Source organism: Tamandua tetradactyla (assembly GCF_023851605.1).
Source record: "Tamandua tetradactyla isolate mTamTet1 chromosome 22 unlocalized genomic scaffold, mTamTet1.pri SUPER_22_unloc_2, whole genome shotgun sequence".
NCBI classification, from domain to species: domain Eukaryota; kingdom Metazoa; phylum Chordata; class Mammalia; order Pilosa; family Myrmecophagidae; genus Tamandua; species Tamandua tetradactyla.
Genome location: NW_027518252.1, coordinates 1,218,174 through 1,230,774, shown reverse-complemented (window position 1 = coordinate 1,230,774; position 12,601 = coordinate 1,218,174). Strand labels below are relative to the sequence as shown.

General features: G+C 40.8%; 1 pseudogene; it reads left to right on the top strand.

Moving 5' to 3' along the window:
- The first annotated feature begins 427 nt into the window (after positions 1 to 427).
- LOC143672925 (zinc finger CCHC domain-containing protein 14 pseudogene) lies at positions 428 to 3,023 on the top strand (annotated as a pseudogene).
- The last annotated feature ends 9,578 nt before the right edge of the window (positions 3,024 to 12,601 follow it).

The window sequence follows — 12,601 nt, the reverse complement described above, 5'->3', positions numbered from 1 at the left end:
AAAATTACCATAATTAAAAACTGCATTAACCCCAGAAGAAATGGAAAATCTCAACAAACTCTAATAAGAGAAGAAACAGAAAATCTCAAGAAGCTATATAAGTACAGAAATTGAAATAATAATCGATATCTTCTACCAGAGAAAAATCCAGGTCCAGATTTCTTCACTGGTGAATTCTACTATATATATAGGATTGACACCAATCTTCCTCAAACTCTTCCAACAAAGTCAAGGGAGAACAATTCTTAATTCATTCTAAGAAGTTTCCATTACACAGATATCAAACCTTGGCAGAGATATAACAACAACAAAAAAAGAAAATTAAATAGAAATTCCCCATACAAATATAGAAGGAAAAAAATAACAAAATATTTGCAAACTTAATTCAACTGCATATTCAAAAGATTATTGAGGCATGCAATATGGCATGGCCAAAGGGTCTCCACTGAGGGGAGGGGCAGCCCGCACCCGCAGAACCTACCGCGCGGGGATACTTGTGGGCAGCTGCCTCCTAGGCTACCACACCGATGACACAGACAGGCAGGCACCAACTTGGCACACCGGCCTCTGCTGGACACCTGCGCTAGGCAGGAGCCTCCGGTTGGCAGGGCAGCCCAGGCCACTTGCCCTCGCTGCCCCCACAATGGCCCTATGCGTGCTCGGCCTCCAGTTCTTGGCAGGGGGCTGTCCCGTGCTGCCACTGCCTCCACAGCCAGTGCCTCCATGCCCTCCTGCCCTGGTGCCCGGCTCTGGGCCCCATGCATGTGCCCCTGTCCACCCCTGCATTCCCCCTCCGGTTCAGGTTGACATTAGAGGCACATTGTAGAGGGACTGTGCAAACCGCTGGTTCACTGAGCTGTCATTGCCACAGCACATGGTTTTCCTGTGCTGGACCTGTGCATCCCTCTGGAGCTGAGCTTCATCGGCTCGTGCCTTGAGGACCTGACACGCAGGGACTATCATTCGCTGTGCAACTCAGACATCAAGGCTAGCAACCCGGTGGTCCTAGGCAGCTTCACCAACCGGATGGAGAAGGTCGTGCACAGCAAACTGCTCATGTCGCTGGCACTGCTGGGCTCAGAGCAGCGTGAGGTGGTGGGTGTACTCATCCTTACGCACACCGACTCTATCATCCACAACTATGGGCTGTCACTCAATGAGTGTGCCACATGGGTAATGAGTTTCTGTTGTTCTTCACCATAGCCTCCAACCACCCTGCATTCAACTTCCACCAGAAGCACGTGCTCTGCCAAGAGCTCAGTCAGCAGTGGCGGTGGAGGCAAAAGCATGCCCGGCAGAGGCCTCCCTGCCTGGCCTGCCACAAGATCACTCCTAGAACTGAAACCCGTGTCAGCAGTGTCAGTAATAGTTAGGAAAATGTACAACACATTCCACTGAGGAGTTGCTCCCCAAAAGACCTTTAGGGAAGCACTCCAAAGAGAGTGTTGAACAGACCTGAAGGGATTATCATTCAAAAAAAATCAAGAGAAATGTTGAATGCTCCTTTGAGGTCTTGTTTCCTGATTCTTCAGTAAAATCAGTAACCAGAACTTCTGCGTGACTGAATTTATTTCAAAATTATCTTACCTGTATCCTGAAGAAACTTTGGAAAAATTCGTTCCTTGCTTAGTTGGCCCAAATCCATTCTATGGAGAATGAAACCCCTTGGACTGAAAGTGGAACTTAGGTATTTGGCTTCATTACCTTCTCACATGTTAAAAATGACTATGTTAAGAAAATTTTCAGCACTTTATCTCCCAACTAACAGCTCCAAAGTCCAAGTGCTGGCAACCCTTCCCTTTCTAAAGTAGGTTCTATGATGGGCATGGCTGGAAGGCCTGCGTATGGAGTGGCCGGCATCCCATCCACTCAGAGCAACACTCAGAACCACCTCCCACTTGCAGCCTGCCCAGCCACTGCCTTGCCCCACTATTTCCATTCTATGGGGTCAAGTGCACTGCTGGTCTTCCAGACCCAGATAGATGCCTCTCCTGCCAGTCTTATGTCTAACACCCTGCAGACACCCCAGATCCAGGGGAAAAAATGGGATTTTAGATTGGCTTGGTCTTGTACAAATATTACCCCATCTTCAAACAGCTCACAATAGAGACGTTTTTGAGACTTATGGAAGAAGATGTAAATAAATTTTGAATGCTTCACTTGAGAGCAAAGAAAAATCTCAGGACTCAACAGGTGTTGTAATGGGAGAAGTCCGAGAAGCAGTGCCTGGACTCCCAGTCCCATCTTCAGTCCCCAGCACCAGGGTGGTCTGTGTGGCCCCCACCAGCAAAATGTGGTCCCTTGCAGGCCATGTGGGGTAGTCATACTGCAGAGCTGCTGATGGAAGTGGAGCAGCTGACTCAGCTGATGACCTGTGAAGGCAGCTTCTCAGAGTCTGAACTCCTCCTCCAGCCTGATGGGGGTGAAGGCCTGGGAAGAAAGCTCAGCACTGAGGAGAATGACCAGCATGTGGTGATGCAGTCAAGCACTGTTACAAATAAGGAGAAGCCTATTTGTGACTGACCCACTTTACCTTGAACTCTGCATGGCCCATGGCTCAGGTCCTGCCCATACAGAATGTGGCAGTCTCCACCCCACCAGGCCAGCCTCCAGTCCCCCACAGCCCTAGGTGGCAACCCTAGGTGGCAGCTGAGCTTTGCCCATCCTACCCATTCCAATGCTGAACTCGGTACACACGGAGAGAGGAAACACAGACATGAAACTTCTCTAATCATCTATGAAATTGCTTTTGTCTCTGGAAGAGAGGAATAAAGTTTATGGACCAAGAAGGAACATCAAAGTGGACAAGAGCTTCAGGAGCTCCAGGCAGGTCCTCTCTGGAGACCCCAAGAGCAGCTGTGGGCCACCCACTATTGCCTTTGGTCTGTAGGCTAAAGCTGTCCATACTACCAACCTGAACAAAATGATGAAAGCCAGACCACAGCCCACAGCCCTCACTTGCCAAGAACTCTAGCTTAGTGGCCCCCAATGTTAGGCACAGTGTTGCTAAGGAATCCACATGAGACAGCAAGTCAAAACAAAACAGATTTATTGAAGCAGAGAGAAAACAGGCAGGCAGGAGCTGGTGAAAGAAAAGAAATATGGGTCCCTCTCTTTGTACTGAGAGTTGTGTTTTTAACAGGACAGTGACTCTTGGAGGGGAGGGTGCCTACTAGATGGTGTGCTGTCCCTTGATTGATTGGGAGCTTGTTGACATAGGGTATGATAGATTGCTGAGTTGTTGATGCACTATTCTCCTCAGACTTTCAGAGGCTAATCGGCTAAGCCCTATGGCATGGATGAATAAAAACCTGCTTCCTGAAACTTTGGAGCCTCATTCCTGGCTTGTTCCATTTCCATGTAACATCTGGGAAGCTTGCAGCCTTGTTCTTGTTTTGCACAACATTTCAATAATTAATTTATTGGCCACTGCCCATGAATTAGAGAATAGATGATATTTCCTTCTTTCTTGTGCACCAGGGTTTGGCACTGCCTTTAATTTTGCTAGGTGATTATTGCCCTTTTTGTTATGACTATTTTACATTTTTATTTTGTGAGGAAGAAGTTACTGATTCATTGAGCTATATAGTGGTTTTGATGCCTTTTTGTTGTTTTATTTCTGTAAGCAAAACTGAGAAGATTTAGTTAAACAAAATTTCATACTGTTGTTTAATATTATGTAAAAAGATTAATTATTGACAGAAGATTAGGAAATGTTTTAATATTTTTAAAGTGTTTTAATTTTTATAACATTCTCTGAACATTGTTAAGCAACCTAAAACATTAAATGAGCTTTATTTTTTACATTTCATTTTTTACAAAGTTAAAGAACAAATTTTGTACAACTGTTTGGAATAAAGAAGTATATTTTAAAGTTTGACTTTTAGAAAGCAAAATGCTACCCTCACTAGCACAGCCCCATGACCCGTGACTCATATCACAACCCAGGCACCTGAACTCTGTCACCTGCTCCCATTCCCTGCACTCCAAGTGCTCCTGATCCACCAGCCCCCAGTGTGTATAACCACCCCACACCCCCATCCCAAGTGCAGGCCAGCCCACTTTTCCTACACCACTCCTGAGCTGAGCCCTTGCTCTCCCTACTTGTTCCATACAGGCAGTTGTCAGTGCATAAAGGCTATAGACTCTAACCTCCATACCCAGGCTGCCCCCTGCTACCCCCACCCATACTGTCATTTAGCCTCACCCACCCCCCTGAGCTTTGTGTATCACTTTATAGCACTCTTAATCCTGCACATGTGCACAGGGCCCCAGTCATATCCTTCAGCTCTGGGAAGTCCAGTTTACAAGTTTACAACACTCCTAGATCGTCACATGCACATGTGCTCTGAATTACATCCCTCAGTTCTGGGAACTTCAGTTTATGACATTCCTAGACCTGCATATGCAACCAAGCCCCTAATAAAGTCCTTCAACTCTGGAAACTTCAGTTTACAGCAGTCCTGGAAATGCATATACACGTGGCCCTCATTCACACTTCTAAGCTCTGAGAAAGTGAAAACCTATGCATTTGGGTCACATCTGTGCCCAACAAATGAAGGAATAACAGTGACTTGCTGCCACAGCCCTATGCATGCACACTTGCCCCATGCCCAAGACCAATGCCCACCAGGATTACACTCCCCAGACCAGCGTACTTGCACAGCTACATACTCCCTGACCACTGGGCACCCACATTCACAAGCATCAATGTAACATCCCTAACCTGTGCCTATACCTGTGGTGAAATGAATCACTGTGCTGTTGTGCCTCTCCAATACCCTGCTCCCTGCTGCATATACATCCTGAAAGCACAAGGATTTAGACTGGTGAAAGATATCAACACCCAAAGTAAATCAATTGAGATATTTATATGTGATGAAAACAACAAATAACTAAGCATATCACAGTGCAGACAGATATAGCCCTAACAACCAAAGTAAAATACCAGAGGATACACAGACATTGGAACAACTAACCAAAGACATTCATACAAGTATACATAATAAAATAAGTGGGATGGCAAATGACATAAAAGTAGATCAAGAAGACAGTAGAAGAGCATGAAGAGGAACTTAAAATAATAAATAGAAAAATAACAGATATCACAAAGATTAAAGACTCTGTTGACCAAATAAAAAACATATTAGAGGCACACAACACCAGATTTGAAGAGAGAGAGGAAAGACTAAGCTATATGGAGGACAGGATAACTGACTTTGAAGACTCAAACAGCAAATAGCAAAAAAAAGATGGAAAAATTTGAACTGAATCTCAGGGAAATGATAGAAAAAATAAAGTGGACAAATATAAAGATAGACAAATATAAAGTGCATTGGTGTCCCAGAAGGAGAAGAGAGGACTAAAAGCTAGGAAGAGTAGTTGAGGATATAATGAAGGAAAGCATCCCAAACCTTATAAAGGACATAAATATACAAGTCAATGAAGCCCAAGAAATTTCAAACAGAATAAATCCAAATAGGCCTTCCACCAGACACATACTAATCACTCTGTCAAATGGTGAAGAGAAGCAGAAGATTCTGAAAGTGGCAAGAGAAAAGCAATCTACTACATAAAAAGGAAACCACATAAGACTGAATTCAGACTACTCAACTAGTACCGTGGAAGTGAGAAGGCAGTGGTATGATACATTTAAATCCTGAAAGAGAAAGACTTCCAGCCAAGAATTCTGTACTCAACCAAATTGTCATTCAAAACTGAAGGAGAGATTAAAGTTTTCATGGGCAAACAAGTCCTGAAAGAATGTGCCAAAAGGAGACTTGCCCTAAAAGACATACTAAAAGGAGTTATGCCACCTGAAATAAAAAGATAGGAGAGGAAGGTCTGGAGAATGGCACAGAATTGAAGAGTACCAGTAAAGGTAATTTAAAGGATAAAAAAGAAAGTGGGAAAACAATATAAAGACCTAACAAATAAAATAAAAAAAATTTAAGATGGTGGATTCAAGAAACAGCTTCTCAGTAATAACTTTGAATGTTAATGAACTAAACTTACCAATTAGAAGATATACAACGGTAGAATAGAATATGAAGCATAACCAAGCTATATGCTGCTTAAAAGAGACTCATCTTAGACACAAGGATAGATTGAAAGTGATTATTTCTGAATATTGAGAGGCTGTTATATATATATATATAACTTGATATTTAGAGACAAGAATGAAGTCAATCAGAATTGGGGTTACAGTAATTCAGAACACAGGGATAAGGAAGACAGTGTCTATATTTTAGAACCATACTCTTTGACACCAAAGGAAGAAAGGTTTATTTTGTCTGGAACTGAAATTTTCTGTAGCACATAATCTAATGCAACCTATCTGTAGAGCTCATTTGAACAATTGAAACACAGGGAGCCCAAACTAAGAAAGCAGACCTTCACTCCTGTATAGGTTGTAATGCCTGGATACATCCTAGAATAATAGGATGATATTATTATACATCCTAGAATAATAGGAGATAATCAAAAAGTATTGACAAAGTCCCTTCAGGGATGGGAGAAAGAATATGGAACTATTGAAACTTACCATCAGAGAATCCCCCGATAGTGTTTCAAACTTTAGGAACACCCAAATCAATAGGCCATGCCCTCAATCTTGAGGCTTACTCATGTGAAGTGGATTTAGGTAGTGGATAAACTTAGACAACCTTATAGGCTAGCCTAAGAGTTACTTCTAGAGGACCTCTTCTGTCACTCAGATGTGACCTCAATCTCTCTAAGCCCAGCTCTGCAAGTGAAATCATTGTCCTCCCTCCATGTGGGACATGACATCCATGTGTGAAAGTCTCCCTGGCAACATAGGAGATAACTCCCAGGGATGAATCTTGCCCTGGCACCATGGGATCAACAATTCCATCCTGACCCAAAGTGGGGAAAGAAGTGGAACTAATAAGGTATCAGCGGCAGAGAGAGTTCAACTAGAGTCGAGAGGCTACTCTGGAGGTTGCTCTTAGGCAAACTTCAGTTATACCTTGCTACATAACATAACCTGTCAAACCGCAACCAGCACCATTTCAGCCAATCACAAGAACACCTAAGGCAATATATAATATTCTACAAGTGTTCCAAGCACTAGAGTAACTTTCCAGAAACCTACAACCTCCAGATGGGTCCCTGGTCTAAATAAATCATGAAACCTAGAGAGCTCAAATTCTCCAGAACATCTGATAGCTCCATCTCCCTACCCCATATTAGTGACAGATCCTTCCAATATGGAAAAATTGGAATGGCTACAACCTAATCAACCCTAAAGGCAGGGATGGAAAGATCAAAGGTGAAGGTAGAGTTATACAGTGAAGATAGGAGTTAACAAATGAGTATAAATGCTGAAACATTAAATTGATATCTCTTTTAGTCTCCAGTATCTCAGGGGAGCTAGAGGTTAAAACCTAAAATTATGGAAATGCAACCCATGTCAAACTCTGAAATATGTTTTACAACTAATTTTGTGCTATGCTTTGACACTTATTGCTTTTGTATATATAGGTTATTTTTCACAAAATAAAGGAGAAAAAGTAAATTGTGGTGACAGAAAATTATTTAAACCTTCTAGTCTTCTATAAACCCTTAGAAGCTAAGACTTATATTTTCATTTATGACAGACTAGCATTAACAAAGCTATTATAAATTCAAATTTTTATGCATATTGAGGTAACAAATGGCTAAGTAACTAAAAGCCAGATTTTTTGAAATTTAGGTAATTAATGTTATAAAAAATTATTTATATTTTTACCAAACTTAATTGATTTTATAAATAGAATATTTGAAACATTGTCATAGTTTTAATTTTATTATACTTTATATGTGTTATTATTACCAGGTACATTGTTCAGTTTATGTAACTTAGGCTAATTTAAGAGATGTTTTGAGAATGCACTTACAAAATTAGTTTATTTATTAGTAAATTTATTTAAATTTAAGAAGAACATTTTTAAGCAGAATAAAATTGCATTTGTTTAATTCAAAGATTTATTGTTTAATTCTTTCTATTATTTTATAATATTTTAAGATTATGAAGATCTTTAAAGTGTGTTGACTATTAAGTTTTGGGAACTAAACTGAGCTTATTGAATTTGTCCCAAGTTTAAATTTAGGAAAACTTCATAATTAGTTGCACAGACATAAGCTTTTTGGGTTTCAAAATTTTAGGTAAGGATCACAGAATTTTGAGTTTCTATGCTTTTTTTAAAACTATTTTTAATTATTAGATTTATATTATTAAAAGTTGTGATCAATGTGGGAAACAGACCTTTCACCCTTTAGGTTAAACCTTGAGACTGTGACCCAGAATACTTGGTTAAGTAGCTCTTGCAGAACACTGCAGGTGGCTTGAATCCTACAAGGAAGCTTTGAAAAATAAAAGGGCTGGCAGCTAAAATGTGTTATTCTTTGAATAGATTTCACAGATAAACAACTTAGCTTAAAAGGTCTTCTATTTGCTTGCATTATATTGGCATAATTATAATTAATGTTAAAGATTAACTTGATGTTACTTCCTCCTGCGTTTTGAAGTAACTACTAATAAATAGCTGGAGCAAAACTAGCAAAAGGCTCTTAGCTCTAGAAGTTCCAGAGTCCCCTGCTGCCATTTTCAGAAATGTGTGTTTGTCTTAATTCTCACATCACCCTGTCAGTAACATTTGGTGCCCAATGTGGGGCTGGAAGAGCTGCTGCGACAGCTCCTGACAGAAGAATTGCTTGAACGAAGTAAAGAGAATTTCCAGCATCGCGGGGAAAGTCTGGCTGGTGAGTAAGTGGTTTCTGTATGAAACGACCTCGAGGAATATAAGCAGGGTTACATGGGTAATACAGAAGGTACAGATAAATATAGACCTTGTGTTAGTCTCCTTCAACAACTATTGAGGGTCAGGGAGGCTAAAGTGAATGAATGAAAATTGTTAGAACTTTTAAAGACCATTGATCAACATTGTTCATGGTTTCTTACTTTAGGATCATAAGAATTGCAGGATTGGGACACAGTAGGGGAAGAATTAAAACAATTACATTTGAAAGGGGTTTCTTTACCCGTTACTATTTGGTGGACGTTGATAAAATCTATTTATCATGTTACCAGGTGGACGTTGATAAAATCTATTCTTGAACCTTTACAAATGGATGATTCTGATAATGAACAATATGAAGAAAAAGAGGAGTTTCCTAATGATAAATTTTCCATACCAGAAAATAATGAATTTAAATTTGAAGAAAGAACTTCCTTTTCCAAGGCTCCTATTTTTCCTTCATCAGTAAAACCATCAGCTCCTCCTTTACCAAATAATAATACAAATTTGTTCTTGAAAGATACACGAATAGCTCAATCTGTTCCCCAGTCAGGAGTGCAGCAAGGAATTGCAAAAGCTAGACAGCAAGGAGATCTTGGCAGTTAATGTTCCTTTTGCTTTCCCAGTAATTGTAAAGGAGGAATTAGCTCCTGGGCAGGATGCTGCTTACCTAGATGGAGTATATACTTATACCCATGAACTAATACCATTTAATATAATAAAGAAACTTTAAAAATCTATCCAATCTTATGGGATACATTCTCCTTTTACTCAGGGGACTGTACAAGGACTTGCGCAGGGCTCTAGATTAATTCCTATTGATTGGACTACACTAACCCAAACAGTATTAGGACCAGGAGATTATTTACAGCATTGTAATTGATGGATGGAGCATGCTGAGATTCAGGCTAATAGAAATAGGCAAGAATGTGTTAATATTTCTTATGAACAACTTATGTATAGTGGTACTTATTCCTCTGTTATTAATCAAGCTACTGTGAATGACCAAGCCATTGATCAATTACGAAGATGTTGTCTTCAAGCTTGGGAATGAATTGAAAGTAAAGGGAAATCTAAACAATCTTTTCAAAAAAATCATACAAGGACCTAAAGAGCCATATCCTGATTTCTAATTTGTTTACAAGATGCTACTAAAAAACAGGTTAGTAGTCCAGATGCCAGGACATACTCAAAAAGAATGTAATAAAATAGCTCCTACATGCTCTGTTACCAAACAACCAGGACTTTATCCAAAATGTCAAAAAGAACAGCATTGGGCAAATCATTGTCACTCCTCGTTTCATAAAAATGGATCTGCACTGATGGGAAACTGCCAAAGGGGCAAGCTCCTAGCCCCAACAAAAAATGGAGCCTATCCCATAAAACTCAGTCTTACCTAGCTGTACCTCCTCTGTCCTGCTCAGATGCTCATATTTGATCTTTCCCCATCTATTAGTGGCAGTGCAGCTGTAGACATTTACCTCAGGAGTGGAAATTTATTTAAAACCCAACACAGCCCCTATAAAAATTCAAACAGGTTTATTTGGTCCTTTTCCTCAAGGTACTATAGGTCTTTTATTAGGATGTAATAGTTTAAATTTAAATGGTGTTCAGGTTCATACTGGAGTAATACATTCTGATTATGAAGGCAAATTGCAAGTAGTCATGTCCTCCACAGTGCCATGGACTGCCCATAAAGGTGACAGAATTGCTCAATTATTACTATTACCATATGCTGCCATAGAAATTTCTAAACATGTTAGAGGAATTGCTGGATTTGGTAGTACAGGACAAACTGGAATTTTCCTCACAGAAGATCTTTAAGAGTCATGTCCTATGTGTGAAATTATTATTCAAAGGCATAAATTTATTGACTTAATTGATACTGGAGCTGATGTAACAATTATTAGTCATCAGCATTGGCCTACAAAATGGCCCCTACAACCAGCTGACACCATTGTGGTTGGACTGGGAACTTCACAATGTTTAATGCAAAGTGTTCATATATTACCCTGTGAAGGTCCAGAAGGACAAAAGGCTACAATTCAGCCATCAGTAGCACTGATTATTCTCAATTTATGGGGAAGAGACATATTAGAACAGTGGGAATACATGATAAAAATTCCAAAACTGACACAAGGAATATAATAGTGTACAAAGTCAAAGTATAATGTGACAATTGGGATATGATCCCAAAAGAAGTTTAGGTGTTAAATAGCAGGGTAATAAAGAAATTGTTCAAATTTATCCAAAATTAAATAAAACTGGATTAGGATATCAACATTTTGAAAGAGAGGAGGCAGAGGGCCAAGATGGTGGCTTAGTAATGTGTGCACATTTTAGTTCGTCCTCCAGAGCAACTACTAAATAACCAGAAACAGTACAGAACAGCTCCCAGAGCCATGACAGTGAGCTGACACACAGCGTACCCCAGTCTGGACCAGCTGGACCAGCTGCGAATCTCTGGAACAGTGAGTTCCCCAAGCCGTGCGCAGTTCCTCAGGCTGCACACAGTTCCCCAAGCCACTGCAGTTCCCCAAACCACAGTGGCCGGTGGCTGGTGCCCATCCCCCACAGGTGGCTTCCCAGAGGGAAAGGAAAGAGACTCTAATAGTAGCAGACAGAGTAAAACCAAACACCAATAGTGGCATTAATAAACAAATTCTGACTGCTAAAAATAGGCCCCCAGCTCAAGGGAGACTGGTCAAGGCAGGGGTCACCTATTGGGCTAACTGAGGAGGAGGAAAGGGTATGAAATGGAGCCTTCTTGGCTGTTTCTATGGAAGCTTGGCTGCCTCTGGATTTAGCGGCGGGATTATACAGGCTGCAACGGCCCCAAGCATATGCAGAAACAGGCTGCTTTCAGGGCTGTCTCCCACCTAGACCTTCCCCATGGGAGGGGTGAAACACAACTCAGGTGGAATCCCTCTCTCAAGGGATTCAGACCCCAGGGCTTCGCAATTTTAAGCCATTAAAACCAGCCTACAACCTTTCCTCTGTCTCCACCATGCCCCCAGCAAGGAGAGCCTTCCAAAGTTAAAGGAGCTACAACATCTTTTGCTGGGGGAACCCGCAGACAGACAAGCACCACATACCAGGCAGGATAAGAAAAACAGAGCCCAGAGACTTCACAGGAAAGTCTTTCAACCTGCTGGTTCTCACCCTCAGGGAAAACTGATGCAGGTGATTCCTTCCCCCCTGAAAGGAGGCCAGTTTAGTCCGGGAAAACCTGGCTGGAGTTTGCAATACCTATGCAGACCCTCCTAAGGGTGGAGAGGGAAAAGGCACCTTACAAGCAGGACAAGAAACAAGAAAACAAGAACTGAAAAATTACCCTCTGTTAAACAAAACTTAAGCTAGAGGCCCAGAAAAAGCTGAACTGAAGGTCAATGAACAGATAGACAACAAACTCATCTAGCAAGAAAACCCTAGGTAAGATAAGTGAAAGCAATCTCCAGAATAAACTAATTAAGGTAATTAAATGTCCAGATGCCAGCAAAAAATAACAAACCACACCAGGAAAATTGAAGATATGGCCCAGTCAAAGGAACAAACCAATAGTTCAAATGAGATACAGGAGCTGAGACAACTAATTCTGAAGATATGAAAAGAAATGGAAAACTACATCAAAAACCAAATCAATGAATTGAGGGAGGACATGAGGAAGGCAAGGAATGAACAAAAAGAAGAAATGAAAAGTCTGAAAAAACAAATCACAGAACTTATGGGAATGAAAGATACAGTAGAAGAGATGAAAAAACAATGGAAATCTACAATGGTAGATTTAAAGAGACAAAGGTTAG